This window comes from Lynx canadensis, chromosome B4, assembly GCF_007474595.2.
Source record: "Lynx canadensis isolate LIC74 chromosome B4, mLynCan4.pri.v2, whole genome shotgun sequence".
NCBI classification, from domain to species: Eukaryota; Metazoa; Chordata; class Mammalia; order Carnivora; family Felidae; genus Lynx; species Lynx canadensis.
The window spans coordinates 119747971-119774877 of NC_044309.1; the positions used below are offsets into that span (position 1 = coordinate 119747971).

Here is a 26907-nt window from a genome sequence, read left to right on the forward strand (position 1 = left end):
GTAAGCACAGGTAACCTGCTTCCAGGCTTTTTACACTTTCTGCTCACCTTGAGTTTAGTGCCATGATAAACTTTTTCTTAAGTTTTTATTAATTTATTTTGAGAGAGAGAGAGCAAGAGTGAGCAGGGATGGGGCAGAGAGAGAGGGAAAACAAGAGAATGCTAAGCAGGCTCTGCACTGTCAGTGGGAAGCCCAACATGGGGCATGAATCCATGAACTGTAAGAAATGATAAACTTTTTAAATGCTGTATCTAATAATAATGTAACAGAGACAATATTTTGGAAATATTAAACCAATGTACATATGTTTCCATTTCCCCTGAATTATGATGCCTTGAATTTCCCTAATTTATCACATAGTCTATAAGATAGGATTAGACAAATCTCTGGACAGTGAAGCTGATTCCTCATCTTCCCTGGCACAAACTAGAAACATTTCAAACTCTCCTCAACAAAATGCTAGATAAGGCATTCTTCACCAGATGGCTGCCAGAGGGGCCATAGCTGCTCTGGGAACTTGGCAGGCACAGATGAGGAACACCCACCAGTGAGCTTCATTGTTGACCTTCTGGGATCTCATTCTCATGAGATCAGAACCTCTACAAAAGAAGAAGGTAAATCCTAAAAAAGACTAAGCACCAAAAGGCCATCTGAATAAAAGGATCTGTAGGTCTTGGCTGGAAAAGGCTGGCTAAGAGCTAATTTCCACTGAAGATATTATTATCCCTGTAAGGTTCTTGGCTAAAGAGAGTATCTCCAGGTAGAGCTCCTTTTTGAGAAGGGCCAGAGGAGAACTCTGCTTCTGAAAAAGAAGTACTGGTACAAGCAGCAAGAGCACAAGATAGAGAAGGATGCTATCAGGTCCATGTTTGAGGCCTAGCAGGAAGCTTTGTAAGAGCTGTGACTCATGTCCTAGGATCTCCATGTGAAGGCCATCAAGCCAAATCTCATTCTGTTAACCCCAGTCTGTTCCCCTTTGAGAGGGAAGGGTCAGATTACATGCCACCAGTGTCCAACTACCAACCCCCTGAGTCAGATACTAGGTATAACCAGGTGAAGACACAAATGGAGTTTAAGAGACAGAACTTCAGGCAGTTGTCCTCAGAACACATTGCCCTTGAGAGCCAGAATGACCAGGGGTCAAGCTTGTTTTTCACAGAATCATGCATGCTGTTAATAAATATAAATTTAACCAAGAAAAGAAAAGAAAAGCTATATACAAAACAGTTCAGAGAGGGGTCTGAGTAAACATAGAATAGCCCCTCACAAATCTCCCACAGTTGTAGTGGGACAGCTTAAAGAACCAGAAAGGTATCCAGACTCCCAAAGCCCTTTGAAAGGTGAATGAAATACAGCTGAAATTTAAGAGTTAATGAATCAAGTGCTTAAAGTCACCACGTTATTAATTTGACTTATGATATGTTTGACTCCAGAGAGTGTTTTATCCCACTCCTTTTCAAGATCCTACAGTAGCTCCAACTATCTGTTTTTAAAAGTTGAAAGTTTTCATTTAGTGTTCACCTGTCCCAAGATTTCCAACCCCATCCCTCTTGACTACACAACATAACACATGTGATTCTTCTCTCTTTTTTAATTGTCTACTTCTCACTTCTGTGTCCTTGCTCCTGCCAGCCAGCATCCTTTTGATTAGGTCATATCCATTGCTAGTTTCAAAACCTAAGGAAATTATATAAATTGTCCCTCACCTTTCTGTAATACAACTTGACAATCCATACAAAAACCTTAAAAAAGATAATAACCTCTGTCCAGTGATTCAAATATGTCTGAGTAAATATAATTAAACATATAATGATTTAAAACAACAACAAAAAAAATATAATGATTTATGCATAAAGATTATCATCAGAACATAATCTGTAATAGTAAACTACTGGAAAAAATCTACATGTATGGTTCTGAGTCAGGAAAAGAGTGAAAATAAGAATCTCAATGGGGGGGGCTTAACTAATCATCCTGGTACATTCTTATAATGGAATATTATGTGACCATTAAAACATTTACTCACAAAGGAATATGTTCAAGATATGTTAAGTCAAAAATGTATAGTATGTATTTATAACAAGATTTCAATTTTGACCAGATATGAAAAGTGTATGTTTATGTATGTGATTTATGAGAAAAATACACAAAAGTGTCAACTTATTCATTCATTGTTTCAGTAATCATTCATTTCAAACAAACACAGTGTGTTTAGTTAGTTTAGATAACTTCTTTAAAAAAACATAGTACTTATCCTATGGAGTTGATGGTCTAGTGAGAGAAGTACATTTACTAGTAATTGGAACAAAATGTCATATAGATTGATTTATTTGTTTATTTGTTTCTTGTCTGTCTCCATCATAATTGCCAACTCCATGGTAATAGACATTCTGTTTACCATGTTTATCACTGTATTCCCAGCATCTACCACAGAATCCAAGAGCATAAATATTTTATGAAGGTAGAGGAAGCCCAAAGACTAAATAAGATAACATTAGTAGGAGAACCTAAAATAATTTAGGAGGTTTGAAAACTTTTTTAAAGGCAAGTGCCATTTAGAATAAAGCCTAGGGACATCTGGGTGGCTTAGTCGGTTAAGCATTCGACTTAGACTAAGGTCATGATCTCAAGGTTTGTGGGCTGAACTCCACACTAAGTGTAAAGCCTGCTTGGTATTCTCTCTCTTTCCCTCTCTCTCTCTCTCTCTCTGCCCCTTTCCCACTCACACTTTCTCTCTCAAATAAATATAGAAATAAATAAACTATAAAGAAATACATATATACATACATACATACATACATACAGCCTAAAGCCTAAAGCCTAAAGGATGAGTAAGAATTAGTCATGTGAAGAGAGTTGGGAAACTTGTTCCAGGTAGAAAATGGCTACAGATAAAAGGAAAAGTGTTAGCTGAATTCATAGAGGCAAACTAGTTATTTTGGGTGAATGTTTATAGTCAACTTATTTTTCAAATTTTCTTCACTAAACATGTATTTTTGCGGTAATCAGAGAAACAATATTCTGAACAAAAGAGATTTAAAATCTCTGACTTCTTGGAAATCACCTTGACTCTACATATTTATTTTCTTACTTTCAATAGTCTCTGCACCTAACAGACAATACTGAAGAAATTATTGCAAATTCAATGTTCTCTTCTAGGAGTATCTTATATTTCCTCCTAGAATCTACTCCTTTTAGGTGAATTATAATTTTTTTCTTTTCTTTTATATCTTCTGTAGCACTGGTACCATATTGTGTACCCAATATGTATTTAAAAGCTGGTTAAAAAACACATATATACAGATATAAACAGTAAGAGAACACACAAAACCCATAATTCTGATCTTATTATCTAATGACTAGTTACTTTTCCAATGACTTTGCAGAACTAGTCCCAGAGGAATCAAAGAGAACTATTAAATTTCCCTTTAGATATTTTTGTTGAGGAAATCTCATTTGATATCAATACTGTGAAAATAAATAAGGAAAACCTTATTTAAAATGGAGTCAGGAAGCCCTGAAGAGGCTCTCGTACACTATCACTCCTTGTAAAAAGCATATCTGACATTCCCCAACAGGAAGAAGCTTACTTTACATACCCCAATAAGAGAAAGAAAAAATTTCTCCTTGCTCAGGAGTAGCCCACTACACTCTTAAGCCAATGAGAAGCTATCACCACCCTGAACTCTTCTAAAGAGTCCCTCCCAACTTCCTCCTTTCCTCCAAAAAAGCAAGCCCCTCTCTGTTCTCTGAACTTGCCTATAGTTTGCCACAGTTTGCGTGCCCTGAATTATAATTCCTCTGCTATTCTTTAATAAACTCTTTTTGCTGCTAAAATAGCTGGATTTGGGTTTTTTTTTTAATATCAACAATACTTTATTCTCGCATTGGAACAAAACTTAATGATATTTATTATCCTAAAATGTCAGAAATAGATGTTTTGATTTCTTTCCAGGATAAAGTGGAGGAAAAGAAAATACTCTGATGGAAAGTAACCATGACTACAGTTTTAAGACACATAACTGTTACTTTCATATACTTTATGTTGGTTAAAATAATAATCTATTCTTAGAAATAAAATATGTTTTGGTGAATCTTCCTTTTACACTGCAACAAAATGCTTAAAATTATTCGTCAATCCAACAACAAGTACCTTCTAGGAGTAATTATTTTTCCATAGTGTATAGAACTCTTAAGGGAGTAAAAGTATCCTGCCTCCAAAACATTTAGGATTGCTAAATATTTAAAGTCAATATTAAGTCATATTAAAATCATAAATCCTTTTTAACCTTGTTCTTTCCACTCTCAAGGGTAAGTAATAATTTTCAGCGTTACCATTCCACAACCAGTTATGAAGGGAAGCACAAATTTAACAGGAATTATCAGGGAGGAGGCATAGTTCAGTCTTAGTCAAAGCCAATGAGTCTTGCTCCTCCACACAAATGGAATACAGATCCTCATATTTAGGATGACCTTTCATAAATAGAGCAAATTATGTGTATAGTTATTTAAACTAATACTCTAATAGATTGAAAATGGGTTCACATTTCCAAAAAAACCCTCTGTGGGTAAGTAGAGCATGTTATTATACTTTAAGACTGCCTCTGTTCATACTAATATAATGGTGACTTTGTTACTACGAGCAAGACTTTTCCTACCTAGGAGATCTTAGCTCTGTTCATTTTAGTGAAACTATGATTAGAACTATCTTAGTAAATGATATAAAGCAAAGAAAATGTCCTTTACTATGACAACTAGAAACAGGTGAATATGATTTCTAAAAGCATTACAATTTGAAGTGAATGATCCTGTCATGACAAAGTGCCAAATGGAGGGAAACTATTAACTCACTACTAAGTGGTGAGGGAATTTCATTCTGCTGTCTCTCCCTCAAAGAGGGTACTTGACTTGTGCATGAACAGAGATCAGAAGTGAAAAAAAAGTGAAAAAAATATTTTTTTTATCCTTGGCCAGAAATTAGAAAAGAGCTTTTGTAATATAGGTTAACAAAAGTTTGAACCAAAGAAGAAAACATGGAAGGGGCTTGGAGGAAGAGAAGGGAAAAAAGAAGATACAGATGAAGATGATATTGTAAGAAGAAAAAGGACACTAGACTGTGAAAATCCTCAGAAAGTAAAGTGGCATTATAATAGTCAATTAAAACATTAACTCAGAGACTGAATATAGATAACAGCAGTGAGAATTTTACAATTCAGAATTTTAGTGTCTTACTGAAAAATGTTTGAAATTCAGAAGTCCAATAAGATACTTTATGAAGAATACCCAAAATCATCTCATTAATTAAATATATCAAAAAGAAACAGATGTTCTCTGCAATAATTTACTCTTAAAGTACTTAAGAATTCTTCTTATGCAAATACTAGTAGCATACTAATTTAAAAAAAACCCTAATTGACTTCAGCAAATGATCCTTAGTTAAAGCAAGTAGAATAATCAAGAATTATAAAACATGAATTGCTAACCTAGTAGCAGACAACTTTTACATTTACTTTTATTTGTTAAATGAAGCAAAATGCATAACTTGCTTCAAAGAATATTTCAAGAAATATATCACTAGAATTAGGATGTGATGATAGCATTTAAATTCCATAAAACTTATTATGAGGAAACTGTCTACCCTGACATTTCCCCAGTTAAAAAAAATAAAAAGCATTCTTATACATAATATCTAATATTTTTTTTACTCCTTTCCCATTTACAAAATGCCTACATACATATCATTTATGCTAACCACCGGCTGCATGATGGGTATTATTTACCTCTATCTTCACAGGGAGGCAGCACAGAACACAGGCTTTGATGCTCTGTCACTGAGTAGTTTGTGACTGAGCAAGTTATTTAAACTCTCTTAATCTCATTTTCCTCATGTGTAAAATGGGGTTTTATCTGCTTGATAGGGTTGTTATAAAGATTAAATGAGTCAATAACTGTGAAATGCTTAGAACAATAAGTGGTAAGTAATGAAGTTACTATGATTACTACAGATAAAATTGAGGTTAAGAGATCTGGCCTAATGCTACCCAGTAAATGAACAGAAGAGTCAGGATTCAAATTGTAATCTTTCACATAAAGTCCTGATTTTAAGCAAGCTTTAACCCAATCCAAATGAGGTTATGTTATTCTTGAAAGAGCATAGATTTTGGTGCAAATTTGGGCTCAAATAATATCTCCAACTACTTGGGCAAGTCACATAACAATTAGCCTTGGTTTTACCTATCTGTGAAATAGAGACATTAATACCTAATTCATATAGTCATATGAGGATTAAATGAGACAACTTCCTAAAATCAAAATGGAAGGACATTATAAACTGAAAATTGATTCTTTGAAATATTTGGCTTTGCTGTAAATATTTTAAATTAAGAGTTCCCAAAACCTATGATGTTACAGTTGCCAGCACAACATAGGACATATAATTAGAAGGATTTTAACAGATTTGTTACCTATTGCAATAGATAAAACTGTTTTTGAGAAACTCTAATGAGTGGACTCTAATGAGTATCTACTCTGGTTTTATTAGAAAATTGTGTGAGAGGGGCACCTGGGTGGATCAGTTGGTTAAGCATCTGACTTTGACTCAGGTCATGATCTCATGGTTTGTGAGTTCAAGCTCCACATCGGGCTCCACACTGACAGCAGAGTCTACTTCCTATCCTCAGTCCCCTTCTCTCTCTGGCCCTCCCTGGCTTGTGCTTTCTCTCAAAAATAAATAAACATTAAAAAAATAAAATTGTGTGATAAACAGTATCATTGCTTGTGTATTTTAAAAATTATTTTCCTAGAAAAAAATAATGAGATAAATATCTCATTTTAAATGTTGAAATATGCAATATGTATTTTTCAGAAAATGAGAAAGCCTATCAATATTATTATATATCAAGTCATTTTAGAAAATACAAATCTAATTATGTTCAATTTAACAAATTAGCACTGCCATAGTCTAGCTAAGCATTCCAAGACTGTTCCTTTAATTACTGATTTGGGGTTCAAAGCAAGTCTCCCCAAAATGTACAACTTTGGCAGGGGGATTATTTTGAGCTAAAGGCATTTGAGACCCTGCAGACTCAAGAGAAATTTTTGCCTCTCCCTTAACTCCTTAGAAGGATCCAAATTGGGGGTCTTTCCCAGAATTAGAGTTATTATCAGAGATAATTTATCTGAATGACACATCTGTATGGCAGGCCAAACATCTAATTACCAGAAACGTCTGCTCTTCTTACTGTACTCTGAATTGTCATCCTCCCCTTTGAAGCCCCAAGCTCCTATCTCATTCCTTAGCTCAGGATGGTATACATACCACATTTTACCTTTCTGTTTGTGAAACCTTCATGTATATGGGGTTCTCATGCATATTAAATTAAATTTCATTTTCTCTTCTTAATCTGTGTCATGTCAATTTAATTCTTACACTAGCTAGAAGAAACTTTAAAAAGGTAAAATAAAAGATTTTCTTCCCTACACCATATGATCCCATATATTAACTCATATTAAAGGAATGTTTTAAATAAATCTACTGGGATAGGCAAGTATCCCTATATGACATCTTTTAATACTTTTAAGATAAACTACATATGCTTTGTGCATAGTACATGGCATACATATTCTACTGTGTTGAAAGTCATAAACATGTAATCCTTCAATTCTACCACTAAATTAATCTTAGAAAACTTTCTCTTCAATTTCTAAATTACAGCATAAATTTTTGTAAGTGTCAATGATCAACCCAGCTTCATTCATTGGTAAATGTTTATGACATAAATTTAAATAGATGTACAGCATCTCTGTAATATGAGTTGCTAGGCTCCAAAGCTAGCTATGAAATAATTTCAAAGCCAGAAACTTGAATGCTAAAGCAAGTCATTTAATAGATTCTTTGATATAAATACACATGTATATTGTTATTTTCAATAAATGTATATTTGCTTCTTAGCAATGCCATAACAAAATACCACAAATTGGGTTGCTTGACACAATAGAAATTTATCCTCTCACAGATCTGAAGTCAAGATGTCAGCAGAACCATGCTTCTTCTAGATGCTTTACAGAAAGGTTCTTCCTTGCTCCTTCCTAACTTCTCATGATACCAGCAATCCTTGGTGCTCCTTGGCTTATACCTGCATTACCCCAATCTCTGCCTCTATAATCACATGGACCTCTTTCCTGTATGTGTGTCTCTATGTCCTCTCCTCTGGTTACAAAAACACAAGTCATATTGACTTTAGAGTCCATCCTACTCCACTATGATTTCACATCCACGAATTACATCTACAAAGACCCTATTTCCAAATAAAGTCACATTTTGGAGATTACAGCAGACACAAACTTGGGGGGAATGCTATTCAACCCAGTATAGTAGCTTTACATTTATTTCATGTAATTTTAGTCTTTAAAGTATGATTCAGCTGTGAGATTGTGAGACCAAACAAACTAAACTATGTCTAGCACAAAAATGTACATTGGATATTTTCTCAAATTTTTTTCATAAAATGTGTATTAGCAAATAAATTGTTTTTATATATAAAAATGTCACTACCTGCTCATGCTTTTAGACTTTACTCATGTACATCTTTTAGCTAGATTACTTTGACCTCAGGACAGTACAAAAAGTAGAAGTAAGAAAGTGTCTATATTGTTGAGATTAAAGTGGAGGACAAAGGACAAACCAAGAGAAGATACTGTACAGCAAAGAATGGGATCATTCCTCTTGGGCAGATTCCCAGGAATAGAGTTTCTGGGTCATATGGTAAATTTATGTTTAACTTTTTAAGAAACCACCAAACTATTTTAGAAAACTCTCTATACAATTTTATATTCCTACCAACAATGCATGAGTGTTCCAATTTCTCCACAATATTGCTAACACATAGTGTTGCCTTTTTTATTGCATCCCCCAGTGAATAATGATGTGCCAGATAGTCTGCTAGGTAGTAGGTATAAAAAAGTAAGTAACACATAATCCCTGACCTTAAAGCATTATTTAATGTCAGAGAGAAAAAGAGAGAGAAGTAAAGAGATAATAAAATAGCACATTAAATGAACACATGCCATTACATCATATTTTTTACTAAATAGTTTTAGGAAACTTGAACATACTCCTTTAAAAACAAAGAATATTCTGGAGACTCAACTAAACAAAGCCTAAGATTATATTAAAGTCATCAGCCTGTCAAGTATTTTTTCTATATACTTCTGATCTTTAAAGCAATCATGTAAGACATTCTATCAACTACTTCATTTTCTTTGAAAGGCATATGCAATAGTATAGAGTACAAAGTAATACTGCATTTAAGTTTCCTTAGGGGAAAATGACCATTATTATTTTAAGAGAATTTCCAGAAAGATGATCTCTACAATAGTAGGTTTCTCTAGTGAATGGTATTAATCATTTTGGCTAGACCTTTAAAAAAGTCAGATGGGTCCTATAAAATGGAGATTGAGGCAGATGATAGAACACTTCTGTTAAATAAAACTGAATAATTCTATACTCTGATTTCAAAGCCATACAAATGAGTTGTACACATGAATAATTTTAACAAAATGTTAAATTACTTTTTGTTTTAATTTCCTCAGATGGCCTACCTCTGAACCCAATATAAAGTGAAATAGAGGTAAGGAAATGTGGATCTCTCGAATTACATACAAAGTTGAAAAATATACTTAATGTCCCTACCAAGAAATAAGAATTATCATCTGAGTCTTATATCCATAGGAACTCCATTAGAAATGAAAGTTAATATACTGCCACATTCTGTATATATAAAATACAAGGTCACATCTTTGCAGAATGAAGAAAACAAAAGTAGGCTTGTGGAGAGTTCCAAGTAAGAGAATAATGATTTAACAGCAAGACTTATGGCAAAAGACACATTTTATTCATTTATCCATTAAGTACTAATCAAAGTATTAGACAGGCATGTGGCATAAAAATAATTCTCCGTTCTGGAAGCCAGGGAAGATGGCAGAGTAGGAAGATTCTAAGGTCACCTGTCCCATGAATACACCTAGATAATATCCACATCAGTGTAAATAATCCAGAAAACAATGTGAAGACTAATGGAACAGACTCTCCACAGGTAAATGTACAGAAAAAGGCCACATTTGAGGGTACAGAAGGTGGACACGTGGTCAGAAGCTAAAGGGACACATAGGACCAACCACAGGAGAAGGATGCTACCGGCTCAGAGAGGAGAAGGAAACAGACCCTAACAACACACACCAGGCATAGGGAACCTAAACACAAAAGACGAATCCCCATAACATTTGGCTTTGAAAACCAGAGGGGCCTAATTTCTTGAGTTCCTACAACGGGCAGGGCTTAATACCTGGAACTTTAAGAATCAGTGGGTTCAACTCTAGAAGAGTTAAAGGGTGAGAGGAACTGATTCCCCACCCTTAAAAAGCAAAAGAAACAGCACCTGTGGAGATACAGCATAGAAGCAGCAGTTTGAAAATATGTCTGGGGTATGGGGAGAGAAACTGCTTACTAACTTCACAGCTGGTGATGGAGGAACTGAAATCATTGGGAGACATCCCCAGGAAAAAGAGTTGGCAGGGACCATTTTCTTAGCTTGCCAGCCAGCTCAAATACACAGATAACTGGGACAGTGTAAAAATTCTCCTACCCACCTTCCTAAGGACTCACTTCTGCTGATCCATCCCCTCTAGCTCTGTGGCAGTTTTCTTTTTCTTTTTTTTAATGTTTATTTATTTTTGATAAAGAGAGAGAGAGAGCAAGTAGGGGAGGGGAAGAAAGAGAGGGAGACACAGAATCTGAAGCAGGCTCTAGGCTCTGAGCTGTCAGCACAGAGCCCAATGCAGGGCTGGAACTCCAAAACCACGAGATCATAACCTGAGCTGAAGTCAGACACTCAACCTACTAAGCTACCCAGGCACACCTCTGTGGCAGTTTTCTAAACTGGCTCCAGACCTGCAGAAACCTTGCTACCACCACACTCCAACCCCGTATTCTCCTGTGGACCTGTCCCTATCAAAAATTCCTTGGTTAGAGATCACCAAAGTGGTGCCACAAAATGGGAGCCATCACCACTCCACAGTGACTCCTGCTCGGAGGAGAGGGAAAGATAATCACACTTCCTATGGCCCCAGCAGTAGGCAGGGGGCAGACATTGGGTCTGACTGTAACCCCTGCTCACCAATTAAAGCTTCTCAGGGACAACACAAGGAAAGTGCTCTGAAATTCCATGCTACTGCATCTCTGGCAAATGCCTGGTCTGACTCAACTCAAGTCCAAGGCAACCCCAGACAGGCCCACTAATAACACAGGGACCAAACCCTGCCCACAACAGACAACAAGAGCCATTACAGAAAACTAGACTGAAGGCAAGAGTGGCTCAGCACAACACGAAGGTGCATGCAATACACACAGGAGACTCCCTTAAAGCATGAGGTTCTGATGAACAGAGGACACTGCACCACAGGGCACTCACTACAGGATCTTTTCTTCATGAGGCTACTATTTTCAAAAGTAAGAGACATAAATGACTTTCCTAACACACAGCAATAGGAAGTTAGCCAAAATGAGGAGACAGAGGAATATGTCTCAAATGAAAGAATGAAAAAATCACAGCAGGAGTGCTAAACAAAACAGATATAAGTAAGGTGCTTGATAGAGAATTTAAAGTAATAGTCATAAAGATACTCACTGGACTTGAGAAAACAGTGGACAATGTTATTGAGACCCTAACAAAGAGATATAAAAAAGAACCAAAACCAACCAAAGAGGAAGAAGTCAATAACTGAATTTAAGATACAATGGATGGAATAATTAGTAGACTAGAAAAGGCAGAAAAATTAATCAGTGACCCATAAGAAAGAATAATGGAAAGCAATCAATATGAACAAAAGTGAGAAAAAATCATAAATAATGAAAAATGAAAATAGGGAACTCAGCAACATAATCAAGTGTAATAACATTCACATTATAGCGATCCCAGAAGGAGAAGAGAGAGGAAAGGGGGACATAGTATGTATCTGAAGAAATAATAGCTGAAAACTTCCTGAAACTAGGGAAAGAAACAGAATCCAGATCCAGGAGACACAGAGAACACCCAAAAAAAATCAACCCAAGAAGGTCCACATGAAGACAGAGTAATTAAAATGGCAAAAAAAAAGTAATAAAGAATTTTAAAAGCATCAAAAGTAAAGGAAGTAGATATATACATGGGAAACCCCATAAGGCTATCAGCTGATTTTTCAGCAGAAACTTTGCAGGCCAGAAGGGAGTTCATGATATATTCAAAGTGCTGAAAGGAAAAACCCAGAAACCAAGAATACTCTATCCAGCAAAGTTATCATTCAGAACATGGGACATATAGAGTTTTCCAGACAGATGTCCATTCTCATCACTGCTGTTCAACATAGTACTGGAAGTCCTAGCCTCTGCAATCAGACAACAAAAAGAAATAAAAGGCATCCGAGTCAGCCAGGAAGAAGTCAAACTTTTACTCTTTGCAGACGACATGATACTCTACGTGGAAAACCTGAAAGGCTCCACCAAAATATTGCTAGAACTGATACATGAATTAAGCAAAGTTGTAGGATATAAAATCAATGTATAGAAATCAGTTGCATTTCTATACATCAATAATGAAGTAGCAGAAAGGAAAGTGAAGGAATCAATCTCATTTACAATTGCACCAAAAACCATAAAATACCTAGGAATAAACCTAACAAAAAAGGTAAAATATCTATACACTAAAAACTATAGAATGCTTTTGAAAGAAATTAAAGAAGACACAAAGAAATGGAAAAACATTGATGCTCCTGGATTGGAAGAAAAAATATTGTTAAAATGTCTTTACTACCTAAAAGCAATCTACACATTCAATGCAATCCCTATCAAAATAACACCAGCATTCTTCACAGAGCTACAACAAACAATTCTAAAATCTGTATGGAACCAGAAAAGACCCCAAATAGACAAAGTAATATTGAAGAAGAAAATCAAATCTGGAGGCATCACAATTCCATACTTCAAGCTGTATTATAAAGCTATAGTCATCAAGACAGTATGGTACTGGCACAAAAACAAACACACAGATCAGTGGAACAGAATAGAGAACCCAGAAATGGACCCACAAAGACATAAACAACTCATCTTTGGCAAAGTAGGAAAGAATATGCAGTGGAAAAAAAACAGTCTCTTCAGCAAAAGGTGTTGGGAAAACTGGACAGTGACATGCAGAAGAATGAACCCAGACCACTTTCTTACCTCATATATAAAAACAAACTCAAAATGCATGAAAGATCTAAGTAGAAGATGGAAGCCATCAAAATCCTAGAGGAGAAAATAAGCAACAACCTCTTTGAATTCGGCCACAGCAAATTCCTAATAGACATGTCTTGGAGGTAAAGGAAACAAAAACAAAAATGATCTATTGGGATCACATCAAGATAAAAATCTGTACAGTGAAGGAAACAATCAATAAAACTAAAAGGCAACCAATGGAATTGGAGAAGATATTTGTAAATGATATATAAGATAAAGGGTTACTATCCAAAATCTATAACTTATCAAACTCAACACCCAAAAACCAAATAATCCAATGAAGAAATGTGCAAAAGACATGAACAGACACTTTTCAAAAGAAGACATCCAGAAAGTAACAGACACATGAAAAGATGCTCAACATCATGCATCATCAGGGAAATACAAAACCACAATGAGATACCACCTCACACCTGTCAGAATGGCTAAAATTAACAACTCAGGAACAACAGATGTTGGCAAGGATGTGGAAAAAGGAGAACCCTTTTGTACTGCCGGTGGGAATGCAAACTGGTGCAGCAACTCTGGAAAACAGTATGGAGGCTCCTAAAAAAATTAAAAATAGAGCTACCCTAAGACCCAGCAATAGTACTACTAGGATATCTAAAGGATACAAAAGATATAAAAATGCTGATTCAAAGGGGCTGCATTTGAACTTTCTGATTCAAATTTATAGGAGTGCTATCAACAATAGACAATAGCCAGGGGCGCCTGGGTGGCTCAGTTGGATAAGCATCTGACTTTGGCTCAGGTCATGATCTCATGGTTCATGGGTTCGAGCCCCTCATTGGGCTAGGTGCTGACAGCTCAGAGCCTGGATCCTGCTTCTGATTTTGTGCATCTCTCTCTCTCTCTGTCTCTTTCTCTCTCTTTCTCTTTCTCTCTCTCTGTGTCTCTGCACCTCTCCTGCTTGTACTCTGTCTCTCTATCTCTCTCAAAAATAAATAAACATTAAAAAAATAAAAAAAAACAATAGCCGATAGCCAAATTATGAAAATAGCTCAAATGTCCATTTGGACTGATGAATGGATAAAAAAGATGTGATATATATATATATATATATATATATATATATATATAACAAAACAGATGAACATAGGGGAAGGGAAAGAAAACTAAGATAAAAACAGAGAAGGAGGCAAACCATAAGAGACTCTTAAATACCAGACAACAAACTCAGGGTTGCTGAAGCAGGGTTGAGTGGAGGATGGGCTAAACTGGTGATGAGCATTTAGGAGGGCACTTGTTGGGAGGAGCACTGGGTGTTATATGTAAGTAATGAATCACTAAATTCTACTCCTGAAAACATTACACTATATGTTAAATAACTTGCACTTAAGAAAAAAATTTTCCCAGAGAAACAAAGTTAAAGGAATTCATGATGATGAAACCAGCCCTACAAGAAATGTTAAATGGAACTCTTTGAATGGAAAGGAAAGACCATAAGCAGGATTAAGTAGGAAGCACAAAGCAGTAAAATTAAGTATATCTATAAAATTCAGTCAAGGGACTCACAAAATAAAAGAATTTAAAGTATGATACCATATACCTAAAATGGTGGGGAGGGTTGGAGGAATAAATTTAGTGCTTTTAGAATAGGTTTAAATTTAAGCAACCATCAACCTAATATAGACTGCTATATTCATAAGATGTTATATATAAGCCTAATGGCAACCACAACTCAAAAACTAGTAATAGATATGCAAAAAATAAAGAACAAGGAATCCAAGTACACCACTAAAAAAGGCAAATGATGAGAGAAGAGAGCAAAAGAAGAAATGAATAGAGAACTACAAAAACAACCATACAACTAGTAACAAAATGGCAATAAATGCATATCCATCAATAATTACTTTTAACTGTAAATAAACTAAACACTCCAATGAAAAGACAAAGAATGGTGGAAAGGATAAAAAAGCAACACCCATGTATATGCTGCCTACAGAAAACTCATTTCAGAACTAAAAACACATGCAGATTGAAACTGAAGAGATGGAGAAAGCACTTATCTCACAAATGGAAATGAAAAGGAAGTCAGGGTAGAAGTACTTATTTTGGACAAAATGGACTTTAAAACAAGGACTTTAAGTAGCACCTCAGTGGCTCAGTTGGTTAAGTGTCCAACTGTTGATTTTGGTTCAGGTCATGATCTTGTGGTTTGTCAGTTCAAGCCCCATGTCAGGCTCTACACTTACAGTGTGGAGCCTGCTTAGGATTCTCTCTCTCCCATTCTCTCTGTCCCTCCCTTGCTCTCTCTTAATCTCTCTCTTTTTCTCTCTCAAAATAAATAAATATTAAAAAATATAATAAAACAATGACTTTAGTAAGAGACAAAGAACACTCTCTAATTATCATGGGAATAATCCAACCAGAAGATATAACATTTGTAAATTTTATTCACCCAACATGGAGGCACCCTAACACCTAAAGCACCCAATAACAAACATAAAGGAAGTAATCAATAGTAATACAATAATAGTAGGGGACTTTAACACCTCACTTACATCAATGGATAGATCATCCAAAATGAGAATCAACAAGGAAAGAGTGGCTTTGAATGGCACATTGCAACAGATGAATATAACAGATACATTCAGAACATTCCATCCTAAAACAGCAGAATACACATTCTTTTCAAGTGCACATAGAACATTCTCCAGAATAAATCACGTTAGTCCACAAAACAGTCTCAAGAAATCCAAAAAGATCAAAGCCATTCCATGCATGTTTTCTGACCACAATGCTATGAAACTAGAAATCACCCACAAGGGAAAATCTGGAAAGAACACCGACACATGGAGGTGATATAACATGCTACTAAATAGTGAATGGGTCAACAAGAAATCAATAAAGAAATAAAAAAATACATGGAGACAAATAAAAATGAAAACACAATGGTCCAAAATCTTTGGGATAGAGCAAAAGCAGTACTAAGAGGGAAGGTTATAGCAATACAGGCCTACCTCATGAAGCAAGAAAAATCTCAAATAAACAGCTTAAACTTATACCCAAAAAAGCTAAAAAAAAAAAAAAAGAAAGACTAAAACTCCAAAGCAATGTTATGTTTTAACAAAGATTAAAACATAAATTAACAACACAGAAACTAAAAAAAAAAAAAAAACAACATATCAACAAAAACAGGAGTTGGATCTTTGAAAAGATCAACAAAATTGATAAAACTTTAGCCAGACTGATGAAAAAAAGGAGAGGACTCAGAATCAGAAATGAAAGAGAAGAAATAACAACCAATGCCACAGAAATCTAAATGATTATAAGAGAATATTAAAAAATTATATGCCAACAGAATGGACAACCTACAGGAAATGAATAAATTTCTAGAAATATATAACCTCCCAAAACTGAATCAGGAAGAAATAGAAAATTTGAACAGATTGATTACCAGCAATGAAATTGAATCAGTAATCAAAAGACCCTCAAGAAACAAGAAAGTCTAGGGTCAGAAGACTTCACAGACGAATTCTACTAAACATTTAAAGAAGAGTTAATATCTATTCTTCTCAAATTATTCCAAAAAAATAGAAGAAAAACTTCTGAATTTATTATATGAAGCCAGCATTACCCTTATTCCAAAATCAATTAAAGATACTACACAAAACAAGAACTACAGGCCAATATCTTTGATGAACATAAATGCAAAAATCCTGAACAAAATATTAGCAATCCGAACCTAACAATACATTTAAAAAATCATTCACCATGACCAACTGCAATTCATTCCTAGGATGTAAGCATGCTTCAATATTTGGAAATCAATCAACATGATACATCACATCAAGAAGGATAAAAAGCATACAATCATTGGAATAGAAGCAGAAAAAGCAGGTGACATTGTACAACATTCATTCATGATAAAAAGCCACAACAAGTAGAGGGAATATACCTTACCATAATAAAGGTCATATATAAAAACCCATGGCTAACATCATCCTCAATGGTAAAATCTGAGAGCTTTTCCCCTCATATCAGGAACAAAACAAGGATGTCTACTCTCACTACTTTTATTTATTCAACATAGTACTGGAAGTTCCCGGCTACAGCAATCAGACAAGAAAAAGAAGTAAAAGGCATTCAAATTGGTAAAGAATAAAACTGTCAATGTTTACAGATGACATGATACCATATATAGAAAACCCTGGATTCCATCAAAAGAACTACTGGCACAGGTAAATGAAATCAGTAAGGCTCCATGACTCAAAATTAATACACAAATATCTGTTGCATTTCTATACACTAATATTAAAGTAGCAGAAAGAGAAATTAAGAAAATCCCATTTACAACTGCACCAAAAATAATAAAATACCTGGAATAAATTTAACCAAGGAGTTGAAAGACCGGTACTTTGAAAACTATAAAACACTGATGAAAGAAACTGAAGATGGCATCCAAAAATGGAAAGGCATTCCATGCTCATGGATTAGCAGACAAATGTTAAAATGTCTATACTACCCAAACCGATCTACACATTCAATGCATTCCTTATCAAAACAACACCAGCACTCTTCACAGAGCTAGAACAAACAATCCTAAAATTTGTATGGAACCACAAAAGACCCCAAATAGCCAAAGCAATCTTGAAAAAGAAAAAAACTGAAGGAATCACAATCCCAGATTTCAAGACATACTACAAAGCTGTACTAATCAAAACACTATCGTACTGGCACAAAAACTGCCACATAGGTCAAAAGAACAGAATAGACATACCAGAAATAAACCCCAATTACATGGTCAACTAATCTTTGACAAAGGAGACAAGAATATGCAATGGGAAAAAGTCTTTTCAACAAATGATGTTGGGAAAACTGGACAGCTACATGCAAAAGAATGAAACTGGACCACTTTATTATACTATGCACAAAAATAAGTTCAAAATGGATGAAAGACCTAAATGTGAGATCTGAAGCCATAAAAATCTTAGAAGAGAGCACAGGAAGTACTTTCTCTGACATTGGCCAAATTCTCTGACATATCCTTCTAGATATGTCTCCTGATGCAAAGGAAAAAAAGCAAAAATAAACTATTGGTAATACATCAAAATAAAAAGCTTTTGCACAGCCATGGAAACAATAAATAAACTAAAAGTAACCTATGGAATGGGAGAAGATATTTGCAAATGACATATATGATAAAGGGTTAGTAGCCAAAATATATAAAAAGCATAAAATTCAACATCCAAAAAACAATCAACATCACTAATCACCAGGGAAATACAGTGTCAGAATGGCTAAAATTAACAACTCAGGAAACAAGTGTTGGCAAGGATGTGGAGAAAGGCAAACACTCTTACGCTATTGGTGAGAATGCAGACTGGTGCAGCCACTCTGGAAAACAGTATGGAGGTTCCTCAGAAAGTTAAAAATAGAACTACCCTATGGCCCAGCAATTGCCCTACTAGGTATTTATCCAAAGGACACAAAAATACTGACTCAAAGGGATATACGCACCCTGATGCTTATAGCACCATTATCAACAATAGCAAATTATGGAAATAGCCCAAATATTTGTCCAGTGACTGATGAATGGATAAACAAGATATATATGGCACAAAAACAGACACACAGACCAATGGAATAGAATAGAAACCCCAGAACTAGACCCACAAACGTATGGCCAACTCATCTTTGACAAAGCAGGAAAGAACATCCAATGGAAAAAAGACAGCCTCTTTAACAAATGGTGCTGGGAGAACTGGACAGCAACATGCAGAAGGTTGAAACTAGACCACTTTCTCACACCATTTACAAAAATAAACTCAAAATGGATAAAGGACCTAAATGTGAGACAGGAAACCATCAAAACCTTAGAGGAGAAAGCAGGAAAAGATCTCTCTGACCTCAGCCGTAGCAATCTCTTATTCGACACATCCCCAAAGGCAAGGGAATTAAAAGCAAAAGTGAATTACTGGGACCTTATGAATATAAAAAGCTTCTGCACAGCAAAGGAAACAACCAACAAAACTAAAAGGCAACCAACGGAATGGGAAAAGATATTTGCAAATGACATATCGGACAAAGGGCTAGTATCTAAAATCTATAAAGAGCTCACCAAACTCCACAGCCGAAAAACAAATAACCCAGTGAAGAAATGGGCAGAAAACATGAATAGACACTTCTCTAAAGAAGACATCCGGATGGCCAACAGGCACATGAAAAGATGTTCAGCGTCGCTCCTTATCAGGGAAATACAAATCAAAACCACACTCAGGTATCACCTCACGCCAGTCAGAGTGGCCAAAATGAACAAATCAGGAGACTATAGATGCTGGAGAGGATGTGGAGAAATGGGAACCCTCTTGCACTGTTGGTGGGAATGCAAATTGGTGCAGCCGCTCTGGAAAACAGTGTGGAGGTTCCTCAGAAAATTAAAAATAGACCTACCCTATGACCCAGCAATAGCACTGCTAGGAATTTATCCAAGGGATACAGGAGTACTGATGCATAGGGGCACTTGTACCCCAATGTTCACAGCAGCACTCTCAACAATAGCCAAATTATGGAAAGAGCCTAAATGTCCATCAACTGATGAATGGATAAAGAAATTGTGGTATATATACACAATGGAGTACTACATGGCAATGAGAAAAAATGAAATATGGCCCTTTGTAGCAACGTGGATGGAACTGGAGAGTGTAATGCTAAGTGAAATAAGCCATACAGAGAAAGACAGATACCATATGGTTTCACTCTTATGTGGATCCTGAGAAACTTAACAGGAACCCATGGGGGAGGGGAAGGAAAAAAAAAAAAAAGAAGTTAGAGTGGGAGAGAGCCAAAGCATAAGAGACTGTTAAAAACTGAGAACAAACTGAGGGTTGATGGGGGGTGGGAGGGAGGAGAGGGTGGGTGATGGGTATTGAGGAGGGCACCTTTTGGGATGAGCACTGGGTGTTGTATGGAAGCCAATTTGTCAATAAATTTCATAAAAAAAAATAAATAAAGAAGATATATATATAATGGAATATTACTCAGCCATCAAAAAGAATGAAATTTTGCCATTTGCGATGATGTGGATGGAACTAGAGTGTATTATGCTAAGAGAAATAAGTCAGTCAGAGAAAGACAAATACCATATTATCTCACTCATATATAGAATTTAAGAAACAAAACAAATGACCAGAGGAGGGGAGAGACAAATCAAGAAACAGACTTTTAACTATAGAGAACAAACTGAAACTGAGAGCTACTGGAGGGGAGGTAGGGTATATGGGTCAAATAGGTAATGGGTATTAAGGATGGCACTTGTGATGAGTACTGGGTGTTGGATGTAAGTGATGAATCACTAAATTCTACCCAAAACTAATATTACTAGTTATGTATGTTAACTAGCTGGAATTTAAATAAAAATTTGGGTAAAGAATAAAAAGATTCTTAATTATTCAGGGATAAAAGGAAGGGATGGATAAGATATAAATATGACTATCACTGACTGACTGCAGAGAAAAGGGGGTAATTTAGAATAATTACAAGAGAAGGATTTCAACTTTTAGTTGTGTACATATATATTTGGAAATTAGAAACTTAGATTTAGGAATCATTGGCCATGAGTATTTTTAAATTATTAAATGGTAAATAATCAATTTTAGTAGAATTTGATTGCTAGTACCAATGTGTTTCAAGGCAATTCCTCCATAATTTTTATGCTATGAGTTTTGGCCACCTAGACTGTATCCAATTAGCTAACTTTCTTTAGATACTGACTACCATTCTGGAAAATTATTCTTAAAGTCTACATCAGAGAAAACAAAACATTTATTGTTCTATTTATGTCTGATGATATGTACTTTGGGTCCAGGTGCTAGAGATCTCATAAATGCTGAGGAGAACTACCAATCCTAAAAGGCTTCGGAAATGAAAACTTACCACTTACATAAATCCTCTAGGGAACTGATGAAAAATTACCTTAGCCCAGTGGTCCTTACAATTTTTCTATCCCATGACTTCCCAATCCCTACATCTTTTCTCTCTTAAACCAAATCACATAACTGCAGTATTTTTGTGCTTCTGGGAAGGAAAGAAAGAGATTATCATTTTTATGAGAGCACAGGGTACACTCAATAAATGTTGAAAAAGAGCACCAGGCACAGACAGACAACAAAAAAGCTACAGGAAGACTGTGGATCATGAGGATTTGACAAGCAGGTGGTTCTGTGGTCAGCAAATCACTATTCATAGATGTGTTGTTCTGGGCCAGAGATTCCTGTTCTGAGAAAAATGCCTCAGCCATTTCCCCAGGGGACATCAGTCACTCATGTCAACACACAACTCGGAAGGAATTCAAAACTTAACTGGGTTAAAAATTGCTTCTAAGTATGTTTTCTTAATCTAATTTAAAGTTTAAGAAAATCAAAGGAATTCTAACTCCCTCCAAATTCCCTACCTACATCTTCAGCCCTATTTTTATTACTTCTATTTTTCAAGTACAAAGTCTTTTGTCTCAATGTAAAGTGGTTTATGAATTGCTTCCTTTAGGACATAAGAATGCCTTCCTACCTTCTCACATCCCTCCTTCTATCTGAAATGTCTTCCCTTGTCTTTACATTCAAAGTTCAGTCTTCAGCTTAGGTTCTACTTAATTCCTGGAAATTTTCTAGGAACATGTCAGCTATCAGTCATAATGCCTCTTTAGTATTGCTACTATAAAGTAAAGCCCTTTTGGATAGAGTCAGCATATAATATCTTATTGTAGTACCAGTGTCCAATAGGTCTCAATAATGAGGATGATAAAGATCACCTATAAGCAGATTCCAAAATATATTTCAGCCCTTCATTCTAGGCTATGAAGATGATCTTTTTAATCAAACTTTGTATTCTGTGTAAACTTTTCCAATTAAAATTTCCACTTCTTTCCTACCAATAAAGTTTTATTTTCATAAATGAGACTTCCTTGCTATATTTCCTTTAATAACTACTCTAAAAGAAAGATCATTTTTCAGAGTAAGATTGTATCTTTAGCTTAATGTCACAGTATCCCATTATGTTAATGCATTTAGGAAAAGCATAAAAGTAACTAAGAGATTGCTTTTTGTGGCACTTTACAAGTACAATTTGCTTTACACAAAAAATAATGCATCCTAATTTGAAAAGTTAATTTATAAGATTCAATCTTTTTATATCAGAGATGCCAGCTGGGCACAGGCTTGTGACAATGAATGAAAACAGAAAACAGAGATTTTTATTATAGAACTATTTTCAAGGAAGTCAAGAATATTAATGATTATGCCTTTATATATTCGACAACTTACCTAAAGTTATATTAGCAAATGCAATAGAATCAGAATCAGGAGGTATGTATAAGATAATCTAGCTCAGGAGTTCACAAATGGTATTCCCAAAATAGTGTCACTACAAAAAGTGACACTGTAGCTACCTAAGTTTAGGAAACTCTGCTTGTTCTTTTCTCCCTTTTAGAGATGCATATACACAACAGCGAGCAGTTCAGAAGCAAAGAAACCTCTTCAATTTCAGAAATATATTTGATCATGGAACATTTATACCAGTAATGCCTGCTAACAGACTAGAAATCAGAACTAGTCATCATACTATTTAGAAAATGCTGATCTAGTATAAGACTTTTATTTTATAGGTTTTTTTAAATGAGAGTCATAGCAGTTAAATAGCTGTCAAGGTGAGACACTATGGAGAGCAGCAGAGTCAACCAAACTCAGGTCTCCTAATCCCACCCTTCCTCCATGCCTCATTTGTTATATATACAAAACACATTTAATATAACCATCACTTTGCAATTCAAAGTCTCTCCATCACTGCTAAAATGCAAGTTTTTAAAAAGCATACACTAATATGTATTTCAAGCATACCCAGAGTTTATCTATCATTTTGCATAAATTTCTCTTTTTGTTTTTAAAATTAAAAAGGTTGAATCTGATAGCAAATATCCTGAGACATTTGTGATAAGTGGGACAGCACCAGAAGCCCCTGAGACTAGGTTTAAGATGTGTCCATCCAGATAAAATCTCAGATGAATTTTAATATAACAAAGTACTTATAAAATTATTTTTAATTCCAGTTTGAGATTTTAAAACAATGATAGAGATTTAATGAAGGCATTAGAAGCAGAATCCTTAATTTGGCAATATACAAGAAAACATGAATTCAGAAGGAAGGTTTCTGTGATTGGAGAAGCCATGCATCATACTTAATGTATGTCCCAGGAATTTATTATTTAAAGCAAGATTAGTGAAGTATCAATCTGTGAAATTCTACAAGAAATTCATTTTATAACTTAACTGATATTCCTATCATCAGTAACTTAATTTTTCACACATGAGTTCTCATTTAAATGTTCTGAATGTCTAAACCAATTGTACTTCAGTAGTGTGAAAAATATTCTATATATTTAGTATTCATGATATTCATTTAAACAAGATGATTAGAACAAATTTGTCAGTCTGAAAAAACTGCCAGTGGTATTTAGCTGGATTGGGGGAACATGATCTGAAGTCCAACACCTCCTTTTCTCAAGCCTAAAAAGAATGTAAAGTCATAAAATGTATGCATTCAAAAAAAAGAGAGAAAGAAATACAGAATTCATAGAGAAAAATTCTTATTCCAAGTAAGAATACCTTTCATTTTATTTATTTGTTAAAGCTCTACATCCAACTTGGGCTTGAACTCATCAACTTGAGATCAAGAGTCGCATGCTCTACCTTGGAATAACTTTCATTTTAATGAAGGTAAAAGATTTCTGATATATTTCTATTTGACATAGTTTTCACTTTAATACTATTTCACAGTATTTCACTTCATTTTATTTTAGATCATTGTCACAAAAATGATCTATGACTTCTTGAATATCACCTACTGCTACAACACAATAGCTAACACATCTAAGACTCATTGTGTACCAGGTGCAATTCTAAATACCTTCTATACAGTCACTCACTTAATTCTCAGAACAACCCTATGAGATAGTACTGTGATTATCTTCACTTTACAGATATTGAAACTGAGGCATAGGGAGTTTTAGTAACTTGCCCAAAGTCATACAGCCAGTAAGAAACAAATATAGATGTTGATGGGGGGTGGGAGGGAGGGGAGGGTGGGTGATGGGTATTGAGGAGGGCACCTGTTGGGATGAGCACTGGGTGTTGTATGGAAACCAATTTGACAATAAATTTCATATTTTTTAAAAATGGTCAAAATGCTAAAAAAAAAAAAAGAAAGAAAAGAAACAAATAGGGGCGCCTGGGTGGCGCAGTCGGTTAAGCATCCGCCTTCAGCCAGGTCACGATCTCGCGGTGCGTGAGTTCGAGCCCCGCGTCAGGCTCTGGGCTGATGGCTCAGAGCCTGGAGCCTGTTTCCGATTCTGTGTCTCCCTCTCTCTCTGCCCCTCCCCCGTTCATGCTCTGTCTCTCTCTGTCCCAAAAATAAATAAACGTTGAAAAAAAAATTAAAAAAAAAAAAAAAGAAAAGAAACAAATATAGATGGAACCTGAATCCTAGAGGTCTAGCTCCAGAGTCTGTAATGTTTGAGCACTTACTATATGCCAAGCACTATGCTAACTTCTTTGCCTTACTTTATTTTGATATGCTTATTTAACTTTATTTTTAGAATAAAATCAACTGTAAACTTGTTTCTCTTTTATTTACACATTTGCAAGATATGTGGCTACATTCCTGAATTTATCAATAGATCTCTAATATATTTAAAACCAGCTGTGTTCCATTTGAAAAGTTAAGTTGGGGCATTATTGTCTGTATTGCATAAATATTTAAGTATGAAAAAGCTGCCCACTTCATATTTCTCTGGCCTGTTTTGATTAAGTAGCTATGGGAAGGAAAGCAGATAAGAAAAAGAGATATCTCAGGATGCAGCTTACTCAATGAGTGAGGCTGCAAAAGAAGGAAAAGCAGAGAGGCACTTCAAGGAATGGATTAACAAGCTCTGTCTAGTGATAGCCCAGAGCCAAAAGCAATGTACTAAGTATGTATCCTCTGTTTAACTGAAGTGTCTGCAATAAAGCATGGCATCCTTAAAACTGAAGAAACCTCTTTGTAGCATTACCACCTGCCTTTCCTAAGTAGATTTAGTCACTTCCTTTTCAGTGAAGCTAACCAAATTAATTCCCTACCTCTGAGTAAGGAAGCCACTCTCAGTGGAGAATATCCACTTTATATTCACAGGTAAACTATTCCTACACATGTGCTCCATCGTTTTTTTGAAAATTGATTTTTCTTTTACACGTAGCACCTTTGTGGGCTCTCTCCTGTCTGACCTCCCTACCATGTATGTTTACACTGAAACCTTTCTCCTATCACACCTCCCTACACATGTTTACACATGAAACATGATCATGTTTATGGTTTACTATCATGTTTTGCCCATGTCTCATTATTTATCTCCTCATCTCAAATCAACAGTAATATTTCCAGGTTTTCCATAATTAAAACAGACTGAAAATATACTTTTTGGTTCTCTGAATTCTTTCTCAGAAAAAAAAATGTTGCTTTGGTTTGGTCTTCCCCAGTCTACTAGGAAATGAATATAAAAAAATCTAAAGGATGTTCAATGAAAGGGAGAATTCTTATCTATCCTTGTACTCCATCTTGAAAATACTTCTTCAGCAATGTTTCCATCTCTTAGTGATACACTCTCATTAGAAATAATGGTTTATAAAAACTATGAACATATGGAAAATGTCTGTTCAATAAAAAAGCAGAACTCCAAAGAGTATATACAATATAATGACAAATATATATGTGTATGTATATGGGTATATATGTATGCCTACCTGATTATATTAAATATGTATCTGTGTTCATATGTATTTGTAAAGACACATATATACACACTTGCATAGAAAAAAATCAAGAAATTCATCAAAAGTGTTTTGTTTGAACAGTATGACTATCAATAATTTTTTTCTTCTTTACACTTTTCTTCATTTTCCCATTTTTCCAAAAAAGCACATAATACTTTTAAGTATAAAAAAAAAACAGAACATTTACTGTGTAGGCTATTAACTTACAAGGCAGGGAACAAAACATCACTTTCTCCCAAAATACTGGGATTTCTCTGAATCTAGCCCTAACACCAACCAAAACTTCCTAACAATTTAATGTTCTGCTTGGGTAGTTTGCCTTTACAAATACATATGAACACAGATACATATTTAATATAAGCAGGTAGGCATATACTACCTGATTTTTTTAAAAAATTTATATTAAGTCATATAAACCCTTGCTTAAAACCCTCTTAATGACATCTGACTTGAATGAGAATAAAATCAAAACTTTTTACCCAGATCTACAAAGCCCAATAAAATTTGGCCCCAATCTTGACCTCAATCTCTAACACATCCCTAAATCACTCTAGGGAAGCCCTCTGCCCTTTGACTTGTGCTTCACCCTGCCTGACACAGTTCTTCATGTGGCTGGTCCCTTCCTGTCATTAGGTTTCAACTCAAATGTCACCTTCTCAAGGAGCCCTTCCTTGACTACACAATTTAATGTTTCATCTATTTCTCACTCCCATCACTCATTTCCATCACCTTTAAAACTTTTGTCACACAGCATTTATCACTATCAAAAGTTCTTGCTTCTTTCTTTACTTGCTATTATTT

The 26907-nt window shown here is 35.2% G+C and overlaps 1 pseudogene; it reads left to right on the plus strand.

Moving 5' to 3' along the window:
- Positions 1 to 539: 539 nt before the first annotated feature.
- LOC116738173 lies at positions 540 to 11296 on the plus strand (annotated as a pseudogene).
- The last annotated feature ends 15611 nt before the right edge of the window (positions 11297 to 26907 follow it).